This window comes from Diabrotica undecimpunctata, chromosome 2 (assembly GCF_040954645.1).
Source record: "Diabrotica undecimpunctata isolate CICGRU chromosome 2, icDiaUnde3, whole genome shotgun sequence".
Lineage (NCBI taxonomy): Eukaryota > Metazoa > Arthropoda > Insecta > Coleoptera > Chrysomelidae > Diabrotica > Diabrotica undecimpunctata.
This window is the reverse complement of record NC_092804.1, coordinates 33,030,331-33,047,057: the sequence shown is the minus strand read 5'-3', so window position 1 is coordinate 33,047,057 and position 16,727 is coordinate 33,030,331. Positions and strand designations below refer to the sequence as shown.

The following is a 16,727-nucleotide window of genomic DNA, read 5'->3' as shown; positions in this document are numbered from 1 at the left end:
TACGTCGTATATCTGTACTTCTAGCTCTGTCCCATGGTGTTTTACTATCAATTTTTCTAAGTGCTTTCATCTCTGCTGTTTCTAACATCCTTTTTGTCCTCTCTGTGTCAGGTCGTGTTTCTGCCGCGTATGCAATTATTGGTCTGATTTTATCTTTCTATTCTAATAGAATAAATATTGGATGTTTATTGTATTTCTTCTTCTTCTTCTTCTTCTTCCTTCTTGTATGTAGGCTTTAAAGCCACTTTCTTCTTCAATATTAGCCTCCTAAATTGTTTAAATTATCGCACCATCTTTTTCTTGGTCTGCCAATACTTCTTCGTCCATTTGGTGAGTTATTTCGTACTATTTGTACTATCCTATCCTCTGCCATGCTACTAATGTGTTCGTTTCACTCCTGTTTCCGTTTTGTCACCCATCAATTTATGTCTTTTATATTGCATACTCTTCTTATGTTTTCGCTTCTCTCCCCATCCAACAGACTTTTCCCTGATATTCGTCGGAGTATTTTCATCTTAGTTGTTTCTAGTAGTCGTCTCGTTTTAGATGTGTCAGGTCTTGTCTCCGCCGTGTATGTTAATATAGGTCTAATTGCTGCTTTATAGATTCTTGTTTTTGTGTCTTGTCTTAGGTGTTTGTCCTTCCAGATTCTGTCGTTAAGAGATCCCGCCGCTTTACTTGCTTTTAAGCTTTGTTGTCGTACTACTTCAAAATCTCCGTAACGAGTTATATCTATTCTCAGATATCTAAACTTTGCTTCCTGCTTTATTATTTTCCCGTCAATTTCGATTTTACATCGTAGTGGGTATTTAGAAGTTGTCATCCATTTTGTTTTTTTCTGCTGATATTATCATATTGTATTTCTTGACTATTGTATTGAAGATATGTGTTAACCTTTGGAGCTCGTCTTCTGTCTCGGCGATTAATGCGGCGTCGTCTTCATAACATAATATTTGTTATGCAAAAAAGGATTTCTTTGTTCCCCATGCTGTAACCATAACCTTTACGTACTGCTTGTACTATTTCATCCATTATTATATTAAAGAGAAGTGGGCTTAACGAGTCACACTGCCTGATTCCACTTTGTACTGGTATAATATTGATTGGTATGTTTCTTTTATACAGTAGGTGTAAGACGTCTTCGACTTAGATGCGATCGAAAGCCTTTGTCAGGTCTATAAAACATAGATATGCTGGTTTATTATACTCGATGGACTTTTCTGTGATTTGTCTTAGTACAAATATCCTCTACGCTGGATCTTCCGGATCTGAATCCTTGTTGTTCACGTGATAAAGTTGTTAGTTTATTGATTGGTTGGTTAGGACGTTTGTGGTAAGCTTAAGTGCGGTGTTCAGTAGATTTATACCTCTATAATTGTTGTTTACAACGAACGAACGTCGAACAATATCTTTAATGAGCCATCTACTAAATATATTTCTAAAAGTCATCCACAACCGAGTTTATCAAAAGTTGGATTCAGATATTAGTGATACACAGATGGGGTTCAGAAATGGATTAGGTACTCGAGAAGCTCTCTTCGGTTTGAATGTTCTTAAACAAAGATGCCTAGACGTTAATCAGGAAGTACATGCATGTTTTATCGATTTTGAAAAAGCGTTTGACAGAGTACGCCATGATAAGCTGAAAGACATTCTTGAAACAAAGGACATAGATAATAAAGATCTGCGAATAATCCTCAATCTAAAATAGAAAATGAGATATCACAAGCAATAGAAATACGTAGAGGAGTACGACAGGGATGCATTTTGTCACCGCTGCTATTTAATGTTTATAGTGAAAGCATCTGCCAGGAAACCTTTTTGCAAGCAAACAAAGGAATCGTAATCAATGGAGAGGTTGTAAATAATACTCGATACGCAGACGACACTGTACTAGTTGCAAGAACAGTAGAAGAATTACAACGATTACTTACAAATATTGCCTGCAACAATTATGGCATAAGTATCAATATCAAAAAAACTAAGTATATGGTCTTCAGTAAGAACATGACACAACCAGCACATATTAGTATAAACGGCATTCAAGTTACAAATACTTGGGTACTTCAATAAACGAAACTGGAGTCCAAAACAATGAAATAAAAATACGTATCGAAATTGCCAGGGCCACTTTCATAAAGATGAGGAAATTCTTCTGCAACAGAGTTATAAGCATCCCTCTCCGATTAAGAATGCTAAGGGGCTACGTATTTAACACGCTATTATACGGTGTAGAGGCCTGGACTCTCAAGCAGAACAATATAAAAAATATTGAAAGTTTCGAGATGTGGTGCTACCGTCGAATGCTGAAGATAAGTTGGGTTGAAAGAGTTACAAATTTTGAAGTAATGCGAAGGATAGGAAAAGACCTATATTGGAAATTTTGTCAACGATCAAACGAAGAAAACTCGAATATCTGGGTCACCTGATGAGAGGACATAAATACGCATTACTTCAAAATATAATGCAAGGAAAAATAGAAGGAAAACGGAATCTAGGTCGTAGAAGAATGTCATGGCTGCGTAATTTGAGAGAGTGGTTTGACTGTACGACTAATGAACTCTTTAGGTCAGCTGTAAACAAGGTCAGGATAGCCTTGATGATTTCCAATCTCCGATAGGAGTAGCACAAGAAGAAGAAGAATAATTGTTCTTTCTTGAACATTGGTGTCATTATTCTTTTTTCCTTGCGTCTGGTATCTTGCAGTGCAATATAAGTTTTGTCATCTCTATGGTTATACTTTCTCCTCCATGTTTTAGAAGCTCGTTTCTTTTGTTTAGTATGACTTTGCGTTTTCCTAGAGCTTCTGTTGCTGCTTCTTCAATGTTTTTTTTTTAATTTTCTCCCAGCTCGCGTTTCTATCTTTGATGTCGTCTATTTGTTTCAGCTGTATCTTCTGTACTAGCCTCCTTTGGTACATTTCTCTTGTAGAGTCGTTTCACAGTGATTCTACATTGAATTTTTCCTCGGTTATTTCCTGTAGAAAATGTTTTGGTGTTATTTTCATTGTATTATATTCTATTTCAAGAGAACTAAAGTGTTGTCTTTCGAGATTTTCAAAACGCAAACTAAAATCTTATACAAAATAGGATTTGAACTAGCTCACCGCAAAGTAATCCAAAGACTCGCAATTCAGGAAGTAAATGTTATCAGCAATAACCCAACCAGATATACCCTTCTAATTTTCGTAATTTATATGAGAGATACTGAATGCAAACAAAAGACACACATGCAAATATACTGTTATGTTGCTGTTACATGAGGCTAAATGTATATCACGATTTGAGAAGTATAAGAGAAGGCTTGTATGGGTGCCTTTTGATAGATACAGTAGACAGATTGGAGCTACAATCTCAATCATATTTTACATCTTTTTAGAAAAAATATTTAAAGATGACCTTCGGGAATACCCCGGTAAATTGGCGATTTTAATTCTGAAAACATCCAATGGTTTATTGCGACGTTGTAGTAGTAAATAGAAGAGAAATTTAGAAAACGAACTACTCGTGTAGGCATCAATCACTTCTGGTATTTATTTTTAATGTTTGTAGAGTGTAATAAAAATAAACTCGTTACGTAGAAATGTAAATCAAAACATTGTACGATTTGTTTAACCCATAAAACGTTTATATTTTGCCATTCGCAAATATTTGTAAATAAGTAGGCTGTAACACGCAATACGCCAATTAAACAAGAATTTTAAGGATTTACGAGGCTACTCAACATAACTATCATAAAGTTAATAAAAGAAAAGATAAAAAAATGCAAATTTCATTACAGTCAATTCTGGCTTAACCCAATTACTACCATAATATCGATAAATATATTTTTTCATAAATATAACTACATGTGACAATGGAATGAATCTAAATAAACGTATAAATATGTTTTTATTATTTTTTTTATAAATATAAGAAAACAACGCTGTGACCATATGGTCACACAGGTAGCTTACCTATATATACATTATATATTTACTTCTGTGTATGCAAAATGTTAAAACACTCAATGCAAAGTCCTAAATTTCATTTCTTAGATGGATGAACACCCTTCTCACTAATGTCATCACCCTAATGTCACTCTATAGTCATGGACAGACTATTCCTGCTTACTGCAGGCTTACCAGGACGACTAGGTGGAACTCCATATTTCCGCATATATATTTGTGCTATTTCTCGGCGGAAAACTATATTGGATGTTTTTTTTTCTTTCCTTTGAATACTTCTTATAAAGTACCCACGCATTATGTAGGCATACGTCTAGAAGCCAAGTAATAAGAGGACAATACCACTTTTCACCTCTGATAAAAATTCTATGTCGTGCCACATCTTCATCCATTCTATCCGTGTCACTCATGAATGTATTATATTTTGCAATAATCAAAGGCCTTTGTACTTTAATAATTCTCTTCTGTTGCTTAGAGTAACTCTTGACTAAACTTTGAGGACTGATGCCGTAGCAAGTTGATGCAGCCGTAACTACAGCATTATACATGCACTTGAGATAAGTCCATCATTTTTACATATAACATAATCAACAGAACCTCTAGGTTTAGTAGCCATTACTTTGTTGTCCGGTAAGGGGCAACACTTAGGAACTCTACTAGCGGACCAACTCGACATCGAGTTTTTTAAATGAAATTTTTATTTTGCGAGAAAAATATACAATATATACAATGACCGGAAGTAAAAATATTTTTATCAATAACTCAAAAACTATAAATGATAATTTCGTGAACTTACATTTTTGAACTCTACGTTGAATTCTCTATTGATTTGACTAATAAAAACGAAACCGGAAGTCGACCTCAAAACCGGAATGCAATTTTTAGTTCATCAAATGTCGACATGGATATCATTTAGCAGTTAATTTTGCATGCTGATCACGAATCCGGTGTCAGATTTGCTCTATCTTGACGTTTTATGCGCGTTTCGGGTCACTTCCGGTGTCGGATCGCAACCGGAAGTACATATTTAGATTCGTCTCGACGAGACCTTTCGATCCATATATACATTGTGGGGTCTAAAACTTAAAGTAAATTTTAACTTCCGGTCATCTCAAAACCGGAAGTGAATTTTTGTACCAAAAGTATATCTTGACAATCTCATACGTAATACTAATAATATTCCGAAAAAATATTTTAATTATCTAATATGGTTTTTGAGTAAAGTGGTGGACAAGAAAAAGGCTTAGCGTTTTAGTATATAAGATTTTGTCTTATTGTTCCAGTATATTCATATCCCCTTAGTTTTAATTCTGCAAGCAAATTGAAACTCGTAAATAGATTATCGATATAAACATCATTAATCATTTATTGGGTTAGAGACAAAGGTTACGTTATTAACTAATGTATAATTATTCACATGGTTATTTTACTATCTTTTAAAAACATAACTAATAAATCATAGGGAGTTTAGTTAATGGATGCCAAATGGAGGGGAATATTGTATTCGGTTTTCTTTTCTAATAATGTTCTTATAGTCTATAGATGATCAATGGTACTAAACCATTCTAGAAACCCCGCTTTACTAGTTGATGTGAGTCGAATTTATTACTTAATCTTTAGTTAGTTGATCCACATAATGACTCCTATAGATTTTTCTCTTTCTTCGACTTTTGTATCGACTCACAGTTGATTCTAGTTTTTATTTTTTGTGTGAGCTGCTACGCCAAATGAGGGATATGTCCTCTGAATGAGGGTATCTTCACAGAGAGTGACTCCTTGCTATCATATGTGACAGACAAGCCTACACCAGCAAATGAAGAAGGGAACGCTACCGAAAACAACAGAAACATTTCAACAGTGGACCAAGCTAAAATCATGGAGAATCCATCGAAAATTCTAGAACACTTCTCAGATATCAACGACAATTTGTCTGCAGACACAGTCGCATCGAGAAAAATAGAACCTGCAAGTTCGATATTGCTTTCCCCTGCAGAAATAAGGCCGTTTCCAAAACTATGTCTTCGACAAAATTCGAGAAAATCACGGAAGAAGAGAGAAACTACTATTTTAACCGATACTTCGATAAAAGACGCTCTCACGGAAGAAAGGGTGAATGTGAAAGAAAAGAAAGGTTTATAATAAAAGGAAAACATGCAACCAAAAGAAACACAAATTTTTTTTCCGGGAAGAAAGCCCGATTCCATCTACGTCTGCAGCTTATCATGACCCTAGATCCTCGGATTCTGAGGGTAAAACTAAGTGCTTAGTACGTGAAGAACCCTATCGAAATAGCACTAGAGGTAATGACTGGGTGCAATGCACCCATTGCAGCAGATGCGCTCACATCAAATGCACGAATAAAAGTAATATCACTTTTTTCATATGCTTCAATTGTGATTCAGATGATGATTTCTGAGTTTCGTTTTTAATTGTTAGATTTTCTTAATGTCAATGGTCAACATAAACGTGAAAAATTGAATCTTCATTTGTTTTTGGATTGTGTCACTATTATTACCCTTATGATATCACTAAGAAAATAGTGAGTCAACTGACCCCAGGCCGTTAGTCAACTAAACCCCTACCCGGGGCTAGTTGACTTATTTTGCAAGACGGAGATTTTTTTCTACGGAAAACTCGAATAAATTGAAAATGTATGTACAATACCTGAAGGCGTATAGAAGTATCTGACATACTTGAATTTAACAGTATGCAAAAAATAAATCAGTAGAAATTAATTATTGAAAGAATAAGTCAACCAACCCCCGCCACCCCTATTTCATTTAAGGTGCCCTTTTTGTATTCATAATAAAATATTACTAAAGGTTATCTTCAAGTATTTCTAGCTGCACTGTATGACGAACTCATTTTGTCGACAATATCAACAACATATTTGGTGGCATTATACAAAGTATTGATTTCTGGTTTTTCAGAATCACTATGGCTAAGTATTTTTTATTGATACGCAGTTAATTGGGTAAAATAAAAGTTCTTGTTTATACGCTTTATATTAATAATACATATTTTTCTAATATGTACGGTATTTGCATTGTTTTGTTATTTATGACGCCTAAAAGTAGACCCACTACTATAATAAAGATAATTGAATTTTCTGCTTCATCAATATCCTTGATACAATAATATGAATATCCAAAAACTGTAATAAATGTAATGTGTCATTATATGGCACGTAACAAATAAAGTGGAAAATAATAAATTACCAATTAAATTTTTCATAACTTTTTATTCTGTTTCTGTGGATATAACGCAGCATTGATGGAATTATGATGAAATATTGACGACATTGTTAAAGCAATTAAAATAAAAAATATTTTAATTGAATGGAGACTACTAAATCAGATATTTATTTTTTAAAGATATATCGTTCGTACTTTATTCTCTTGTTGGGAACTCAGTAAAGATCATATTATTTAGATATATTGCAGACGCAGAGCTGCACATATCATGTCATAGAAATATTAGAACTTATTCTGAGAGGAGACCTCAGACTGTTATCTCTCCCTTTGTTCTTGTCTATGTTACTGATTTTGTATTGTAACGAAAAACCTAACTTCGATATACCTCATATAAAAGTTGCATCTTGCATGTTCGAGAACCTTCAAGATGGTGAGGCCTAGGCACAGAGCGAGGCCTTCATACAAGCGAGAATAGAGGTGGACTACTCCAGATGATTCTAGTATTAGTATTCTCGTATATAAGAAGCGCTGTTATTCGTTTTATTTAAACATGTCACACTGGTGTCACTGTGTGTAGAAGAAGCAGTTTTAACAAAAATAATGGATGGAAAATTCGAAAATGTTTCTCAAAGGATTGAAGAGACTTCTGAAAATGTTTCCAAATGATTTCTACGAGAAATTCGAAAATGTTTTTAAAGATTCGATGAGACTTCTCAAATAATTAAAGAATTATGTAGACAGAACAATGATACATTTGCAGAAGTTTCTTGAACATTCGATAAGGTAGAAGAGAAGATCAAACAATTAGAGAATATGATAACCAATACGAAAGTACTACCACCAGTTAATGTAGTAGTTTTAGATCCTGTGGTGAAAGAAGAATCATCGAGAGTCGATACGACACATGATATGAGATTCAAGTTGCCACCATTTGATGGGAAGTTGTCTTGGTCCATATACCTTTGGCAATTTGAAGCTATTGCGACAGCCAATCATATTTGACAGAACAATAAAAGGCTGTTTCTATGACTGCTGCTTTACGAGGTGATGCTGCGGATATCCGAAGATCGATTCCTAAGGGTCAAGAAAAATGTTACCATACCTTGTTCACTCGACTAGACAAATGCTACGGAGATGCCCATTTGCAAGTCTACAAAGTACAACTAAGAAGTAGAATTCAACGAGGAAGTGAACACATGCAAGAGTTTAAAGCAGATGTTGCTCGTATAGTGCAGTTGGCTTATACAGAGGCACCAGACCACATATTGGAAGAAATTGCTGTAGATACCTTCGTCATTGAGTTGAGAGACAGTGAACTACAGAAATCTGTACGACTAGCAAGACCGAAAGTTTTAGATAAAGTGCTTTTGCCTTGGAACACCAAAGTCAATCTTCACGGAGCTATCGAATACGAACCTGTGAAGAAGGCAACAAATAAAACGATAATCGTCTGGAGAAAATCGTACCAAAAGTAGTTCGTCACACGATGTCGAGAAGGCGCGAGCCTAGATGTCGGAATGGTGGCGACGTAGACCACATTCGCCGTAAATTGCAAGAAAATAATACAACAGCTGGAAAAGTAGAACAAATAAAACACAGGGCTGGAAGAGTTGATTCAAATGCTGATGCTCTTTCTGCTAATAGAACCTTTGGGAACAATGATGGTACAGAATCTAAGCTTTAATTGATTATACCTAAAAGTAAAGTATTAGAAGTATTGCGTCAGTTGTATGACGGTGCATCGGGTGGACAGTTGGTGATGAGCTTATAGAGTAAGTACTAAGCAAAGAAGATGGTCTGATAAGACCGAAAACATTCTTTCTGAACAAAAATCAACTATTGTAACCCCTCGGTATTTGTTTATTTATTTTTATTTAAATGTATACCTTTTACAACACAAGTTTTTACTTTAATGTAAAAGTTTTTTAATAATTATGGTATACAGCCAATTCCCGGGAACTCCCCCACTTTAAATTACTTTCAGGTTTGTGTATTCTCTAATTGTCACATTTTTGCCATTGACTTCTTATATATTATTGTAAAATGCATCAGTGTCATAATATATAAGATCGTAAGGTATCTCGTTCAAGTTCTAACAGTATTTTTACATTATGTAAATGTAATATATAATTGTGATATATAATTTTTCTTACATATTTTTACTTTTTCGCTACACACAAAAAATTTGCACTCCCGGCTTTGTAGAAACGAATAGACCCGCAACTTAAAAGAATTCTTGCGAATTTATGCATCAAAAAGTTGGGGGGACTCTACTGCTCCTTGACCCATGCCATTATTCAAACGTTTGAGGAGGCTCAAAGAGCTCTTGCGCTCTTGGCGCAAATGCATCTCTTTGTTTCCTTATTAAGCGCTTTACTGCTATTATTATTACCTGTTTCAATTTCGTCTTGATTGAAGCGAGGCCTAGACAATAGCTTGACTTTCGGGAAGTTGATTCCCTCGTCAGACCTTTTCAGACCGTTCTAAAAACAAATTTAATTTTTTTTATGACCGGGGCAGGTTTCTATTAATTTTTGCGGCAAAGGCCGTTTTTGTAAATATTTGAATAATTTTTAGAGTCAATCATTACATGTCTATGGTCATTACTAATATATTTAAGGTTATATCTGGAATTGTCTTTAAATATGGTTGGTACCTGTGTGATAGAAGACCATCAAACATGTAGGAAGATAAAGAATAAATTATGATGGCGATAGTACTACCATTTAGAGCGTAATGAGCAATGTAATAAATTCCAATTCGAAGGACCACCCACTAATGTGACAATAAAAGAATACAAGCGTTAACAAATATGTAGTTAAATGACTTACTTTATAAGTCATTTAATGAACTATAACTACGATTTGGCCAAAGTTACACTGTTACAGTTTTAAGGTCACTAACTAGGTAATAAACTTAGGATGTTTTCTTTGGTTTTAATAAACTTAATTAACAGAAGCATTTGCGAAACGTGTAAATTTTAAACTATAAGCGAGACACACAGTAACTGTATAAAATACGCGAGCGTTTTTACTCTAAACTTAAAGCGTCCAGATCTCGCTGGATTTCAGTTGATACTAATAAACGCAGCATCCACCCTGGGTGGATTCTAACTTCTTACTATATACAATCATTCAAATTATACTTGCAATGCCTACTAGGTGGTTGGTGAAGACAACTTCGAAATTTCTATTAATTAGGTAAAACCACCTTTTAAATATTTGCTTCCTGGGTACAAATTTTTGGTGCGTAAAAAAATCTTCTGAAGGTAAAAATTACATTACTACCAGCAGCGTAACAACACTTGGATAAAGGATACCCTACGTTAGGATGAGGCAAGATACCCTCACTCCCAGAATTTAATTTTTTTTATCCTTTAATGTTTTTTGTGAATAAAAAATAAGGCCCAGTGCAATTTTAGTCCGACACCCCACCGCCCACTCCCTACCACCAAAAACGTCAATTTTTAATTTTAATTTTAAATTTTTAAAATTTTAAAAAATTCTCACGTATAGTAGAGGCTTTTAAAAAACTTAAAAGTCTATTTTTTATAGGCCCGTAGGTTGAGTGTACAAAACCTAAAAATGCTTTTTTTTGGGGGTGGCCACAGATCTTTTTTTTTTCATTCTGTGTATTTGATAAAAAACTATATCTCTATTTTTTTAGGGGTTTTGGGAGATTTTCTCCATTTTATAGACTTTAAAATGGATCAAATTTATGTTTTTTATGAAATATATAAAGGGTGTTTTTTTAAAGGTATAACTTTAGATAAGTTGATAACAATTTTTTAACTGTCGGCCATTTTGACAGCTGTCAAGTGATGGTCAACATAATAGTCCATCAGAGCAAGTAATTCGATTAACCATGGAACGCTTCTGCACCATGTCTACTTTAAATGGTAATACGCGTCCACAGACACGTCGTGCAGTGCGTACAGAACTTGTTGCTGCTTTAGAGCGTAGCATACAGGAAGACTCGAATCAGTATATCTTCCATCGTGCACAGCGGTTGGATACGTGCCCATCCAGTTTATGGAAAATTTTGCGTAAAGATCTTGCATTGTGTGCTTAAAAATCCAACTCGTACAAGAATTGAAGGTATGTCATCACCTAGCAAGGCGTAGATCCGTAGATTCGGTAAGTGCGTCCAAAACGAGATTGCCGTTGATTCCGATTTTCATAAGCGAATTTTGTTTAGCGATTAAGCCCACTTTTGGTTGAATGGCTACGTCAACAAACACAACTGCCCTATTTGGAGCTAAAATAATCCTCAAATGTATGTTAAGAAACCATCACATCCAGAAAAACTGACTGTTTGGTGTGCTTTATGATCTGGTGGAATCATTGGACCATACATCTTCAAAACTGATGTTGACCAGAACGTTACAGTCAATGGTGACCGCTCAATCTGAATCAAATTTCTCATATTTTTCCTCTTTATATTATGATATGTTAAGACTCAGCTCAATATCTCTAAAAATGCATTTTTGCGAAAAATGCGAAAAGAGCGTATAACTTTTTTTAAAAGGATTCTCTAAAAAAATTATATCTCCTGATTTTTTCAATAGAGACAATTGTTTTTTAGGGGATTTGATATATTTGGAATTCTATAAAATGGAGAAAATTTCCAAAAAGATCTAGAACAGTTTTTTTTGGGTTTTTGGAGATGGAGCACCTTACAAAAAATCTGAAAAAAAATCAGAAATCAAATACATAAAATATAATAAAATTGGACTTGCAGCCATCTCCAAAACAAATTATGAGCTCTTTAAAAATGCATTTTTGAGGGGCATTATGTAAACTCAACCTACGGCTCTATAAAATTAGATAAGTTTCGCTTCGATAAGAGTCTTATTTTTTATTTACATTAAAAGTAAATACATAAGAAAATTAATTAGGTTGTGTCGATATCAAAAAATATTATTAACCCCGCTAAAACTACTAAAAACCATAAAAAAATAGTTTTTGAGGGGTTTAAAGGTGTTTTGCCCAACTTTTAAATGTTCTTAAAGCCTCACTTAACATATACTATATATAACCCACAAAAAACTTTGATTGCATCAATCTTAAAGTCTATAAAATAAAGAAAATCCCCAAAAACTCCTTAAAAAACAGTTTTTTGGAATTTTGAAGATGGCCTATAAATTTTCCCATAAAAGGTATAAAACACTCATTCGACTAAACTTTCGTGTGGTCATAATTTTGTAACTCTTGCGTAAAATACTTTTTACTTATGATACATATTATTAAATCGTTCATATGAAAACTATTTGAAGCATTGTAACACGCAAAGTCTAGGTATGTAACTTATTTTAGATATGTAAAAAATACATAACCAAATATTTCATGCAGGCTAATAATCCTGTACACACATTTTCTTTTTTGAGTCTTTCACATAATTATAATAAATTTACTAATCCAAATTGTACTGAAATGTTCTGCCTCTAGCGTGATACGGCAACATGATAGTTCATACAGATTTCCTAATTTTAATATTATATAAATTATTTCTGGCGAATTTCTAAATGTCACTTAGTCACATAAATTAGAGAAAGTTTAATTATTGTTCCTGAAATCTTAAATCCCACGTAATTTGGATAATTCATAGACATTTTTACAAATTTTCTACATTGAAATGATGCTACTCTGACGACAGATCACTGCTGTACGGTCTGGTTCACACGAAGAATAGATAAATGCAAGCTTAAAAGCAATTTATGATTTCCTCGTTCTTTCTATTTGTCTGAGCGAGTGTAATATCATTGAAGTAATTGTAGAGATGATTAATAATATGTATTAGTCGTAAGGTAGTTTTAAGGAGAATGGGTAAGTAGGTTAACAATGTGTAAACTTAACAATGTGTAAATTTTTTAACACATGATGAAAATTGATTTTGTCAATAACATTGAAGTTTACACAAAGCATATTTCGGAGTCACTAATCCTTATCAGGTGAAGTATTTAAAAGATAGTGGAGCGGAAATTAAAGAGAAAATTAGAAATAATACAGATGAATTCCACACTTATTTAAGCACAATAAAGATTTTTGACAAGAACTGTAGAAAGAAAATGTGACAAATGCATACATACGTGATTAAAAAATATATGGTACAGAGCTTGTACTATGACTTGAATACTATGTTTTCTGTATTTTTAAAATTTAAATAATATTTTTAAAACTGAATAAAGTTATTTTATTATTTATTTATTATTTATATTTTAAACAAATTATATTGTATTAAAAATATTTAAGAAATGAGAAATAAAAGAACAACACCTGAAGAAAGATACAGAGAAACTGAAAATGTGGATGACCAATGAAATACTTACATGCTTAAATACAATGAAATATTAGATGCAGAATAAATAAAAATAATAACAAATATTTAATGAAATATACAAGGCAGCAAAAATACCACTAGAGTGGCTCAAATCGGAGTTCGTACCATTGCCCAAAAAACCAGGAGCAAAAGTTTGTGAAGACTATAGGACCATAAGCCTAATGAGCTATCTGCTGAAGCTGTTTTTAAAAGTCATTCCACAAAAGAATTGACCGGAAATGCGAGGAACAAATTGCGCCCAATCAGTTTGGATTTGTGAACGCCGTTGGTACGAGGGGAGTTTTATTTAGCGTGCAGGCCTTGTTTCAGAAATGTACAAGAAGGCCTTCGATAGAGTCAGGCATGAACAAATGATATACGTATTGAAGAGGACAGGTATTGACGGAAGAGACCTAAAAATAATATCTAACCTGTAATGGAATCAATCAGCGGTAGTCCGAATAGATGGAGAAAATACAGATCAGGTGAAAATCTTAAGGGGAGTGAGACAGGGGTGCACAATTTCACCACTGATATTCAATCTCTATTAGAAACAAAAATAAGGCCCCTTAAATGTTACGTGTACTCTGTGCTTCTGTTGGGAGTAGAAACGTGGACATTGAAGACGCAAACTCTATCAAAACTTCAGGCCTATGAGCTATACCATAGCTCATAGGCTATACCAATGAAGAAGTACTACGGAGGATGAACACAACCGCGGATTTGGTCAACATCGTAAAGGGCCGTAAGCTGCAGTACTTGGGACATATAATGAGAAATCAATGCAGATATGAGCTACTCCAATGCATTTTGCAAGGTGAAATTGAAAGAAAAAGGGCCCCAGGACGAAAAAGAATATCGTGGCTTGCTAACCTGAGAGCATGGTATAGAAAGACCGCAAACCAGCTATTCCGTATAGCAACCAACAAAGTCATCATAGCCAGAATGATCGCCAACGTTCGAAACGGACAGGCACTCTAAGAAGAAGAAAAATGATTTAATAAATTATTATGTTTACTCCTAACGCCACCTGTTAACGTATTAACAAAGCATTCTTTGTTTACTTCTGACAGACCTGTCAAATTTTGACGAAATATTAAAGTAATAATCTTCTTCTCTTCTTTCAGTACCCTGTCCGATTATCGAACGTTGGCGATCATATTGGCAATAATAACTTTGTTTACGGCGGCTCTAAATAAATTAGTGGTATTCTCTTGATACCATTCTCGGAGATTTCGGAGCCAGGATGTTCTTCTTCGGCCTGTTCCTCTCCTTCCGGCGATATTACCCTGTATTATGAGGTGTAGAAGGTTATACTTCTCTGGATGTCTCATTACATGACCGAAATATTGTAACTTTCGAATTTTTATCGTTTTTGTTATTTCTGTGCTCTTTTTCATTCGATGTAAACTATTTCATTTCTTATTCGATCAACACAACTTATCCGCAATACTCGTCGATAAATCCACATCTCAAAGGCCTCCAATTTTTTCATTAATGTCTCTGTACGGGTCCAGCTCTCCAGAACATACGGCAATGTGGAGAATATGTAGCAGAAAGTAATATTAAAAAAGATAAATAAAGATCATTTGATAGTAAATTTAATTATTAAATAAACTAAATAAGATGTTTAAAAATAATAATTGTATTTATATGAAATTATTTTAAACGAGAAATCTCATAAAAAAATTAAACAGATGATTTAATATTGTTATTAATTTGATGATATTTATGACTTTTAAATTTTGACAATCGTAACGAATCGACTCTTTTAGTGATAGATATTTTTTTAATTTTTTATTTCTCATTTAATATCTGTATTTTGTTAGCCATTTCTCATACAGTTTTCAATTTAAACCTGTTTAGAGTAAATATATGATGACTAGAATCAAATTGATCGTGAATAGTCAATCGATGTTAAGAACCGCTATTTCGTGACGCTACCCGTGACGCCCTCTGGTGTCCCTAGTTTAGTGACGCTTGCCTCAGCATTTTACTATAGAGAACAAAGTAATACAAGTGTGTTATTACATCCAGTATAGAAGCATCGCTTCAAAATTCGCAAAGTTGAAAGTTTCTCATGAAATGAAACATTAAGACAAGAAAGAAAAAAGTTTCGTGGCGTATTACACATCACAAAAGTAAAGACTAAAATAATATTTTTATAAATATAAATTTTGTTAAATTAATTATTTATTAAACCAAAATTATTTATTAAACCAAAACCAAAATTTTTAAAGCAATGATTTACATTTAAAGACTTACATAACTTTATATGGGATTAAGCTATAATTGATTGTAATAAAAATTGCATTTTTAATTAAACAATTTGACGTTTCGATTTCCACTCTGGAAATCGTTTTCAAAAAAGATTATATAAGAATTGTTGGCAGAAGATTGATTCAAAATTTGGATCGAAGACCATCAAAAATGTAGGAAGATGAACAATTAATTGGAATGGCGATCTTACTACCATTTAGGGCGTAATAAGCAATGTAACAAATTACAATTCGAAGGACCACCCACTAAAGTGGGAATAAAAGAATACAAGCATTAACAAATATATAATTTAATGACTAACTTTGTTACTATAACTAAGTTAAGATCTGGTCAAAGTTTTTTCGTTGAGTTCTTATATTTAAATCTTCATTTCATTGTCCGATTCACAGAAGTCCGTGAAGCACAAAACATTATAACACTGATACAATTTTAAGATCAATAACTGGAACATGAATTAGGGATGTTTTCTTTAGTTTTAATAAACCTAATTGACAATAAATAAACTAAAAAACTAAAAAAGGAAGTGTCCAGACTTTTTGGTTTCTATTCTGTTCAAATGTTGATACTAATTAATAAACGCATCGTCTACCCTGGGTAGATTCTAACTTTTTACCAACTACATACATTTAAATTATAATTGCAATGCCTACCGGGGGTTGGTGGGGGACAACTTCGAAATTTCTATTAGTTAGGTAAAACCACCTGTTGAATGTTTGCTACCAGGGATTTCCTGGGTTTAAATTTTCGGTGGGAACAAACATCTTCTGAAGGTAAAAATTATTTTACTACCAGAGGCGTAACAACACTTGGATCAATTTCTTACTTAAATTTATGCAAATTTGTTAAAAAGAGTGCATAACCGCAAAGGTTATGTTGTGTGTTTGAGCGTTCGTGTATTTTGTTTTGCATATGTATCGCGTACGATTAAAGACGATGTGTCTCAGAGTTCTTAATTCACTATTGTTGGCATATTTTTCTTGTTGACTTCT

At 33.6% G+C, this 16,727-nt stretch overlaps 1 protein-coding gene across 3 annotated transcripts in view; it reads left to right on the top strand.

Moving 5' to 3' along the window:
- The window catches only part of drpr (multiple EGF like domains draper), a 195,353-nt gene that overhangs the window by 133,321 nt on the left and 45,305 nt on the right, over positions 1-16,727 (top strand). The window lies entirely within an intron of this gene.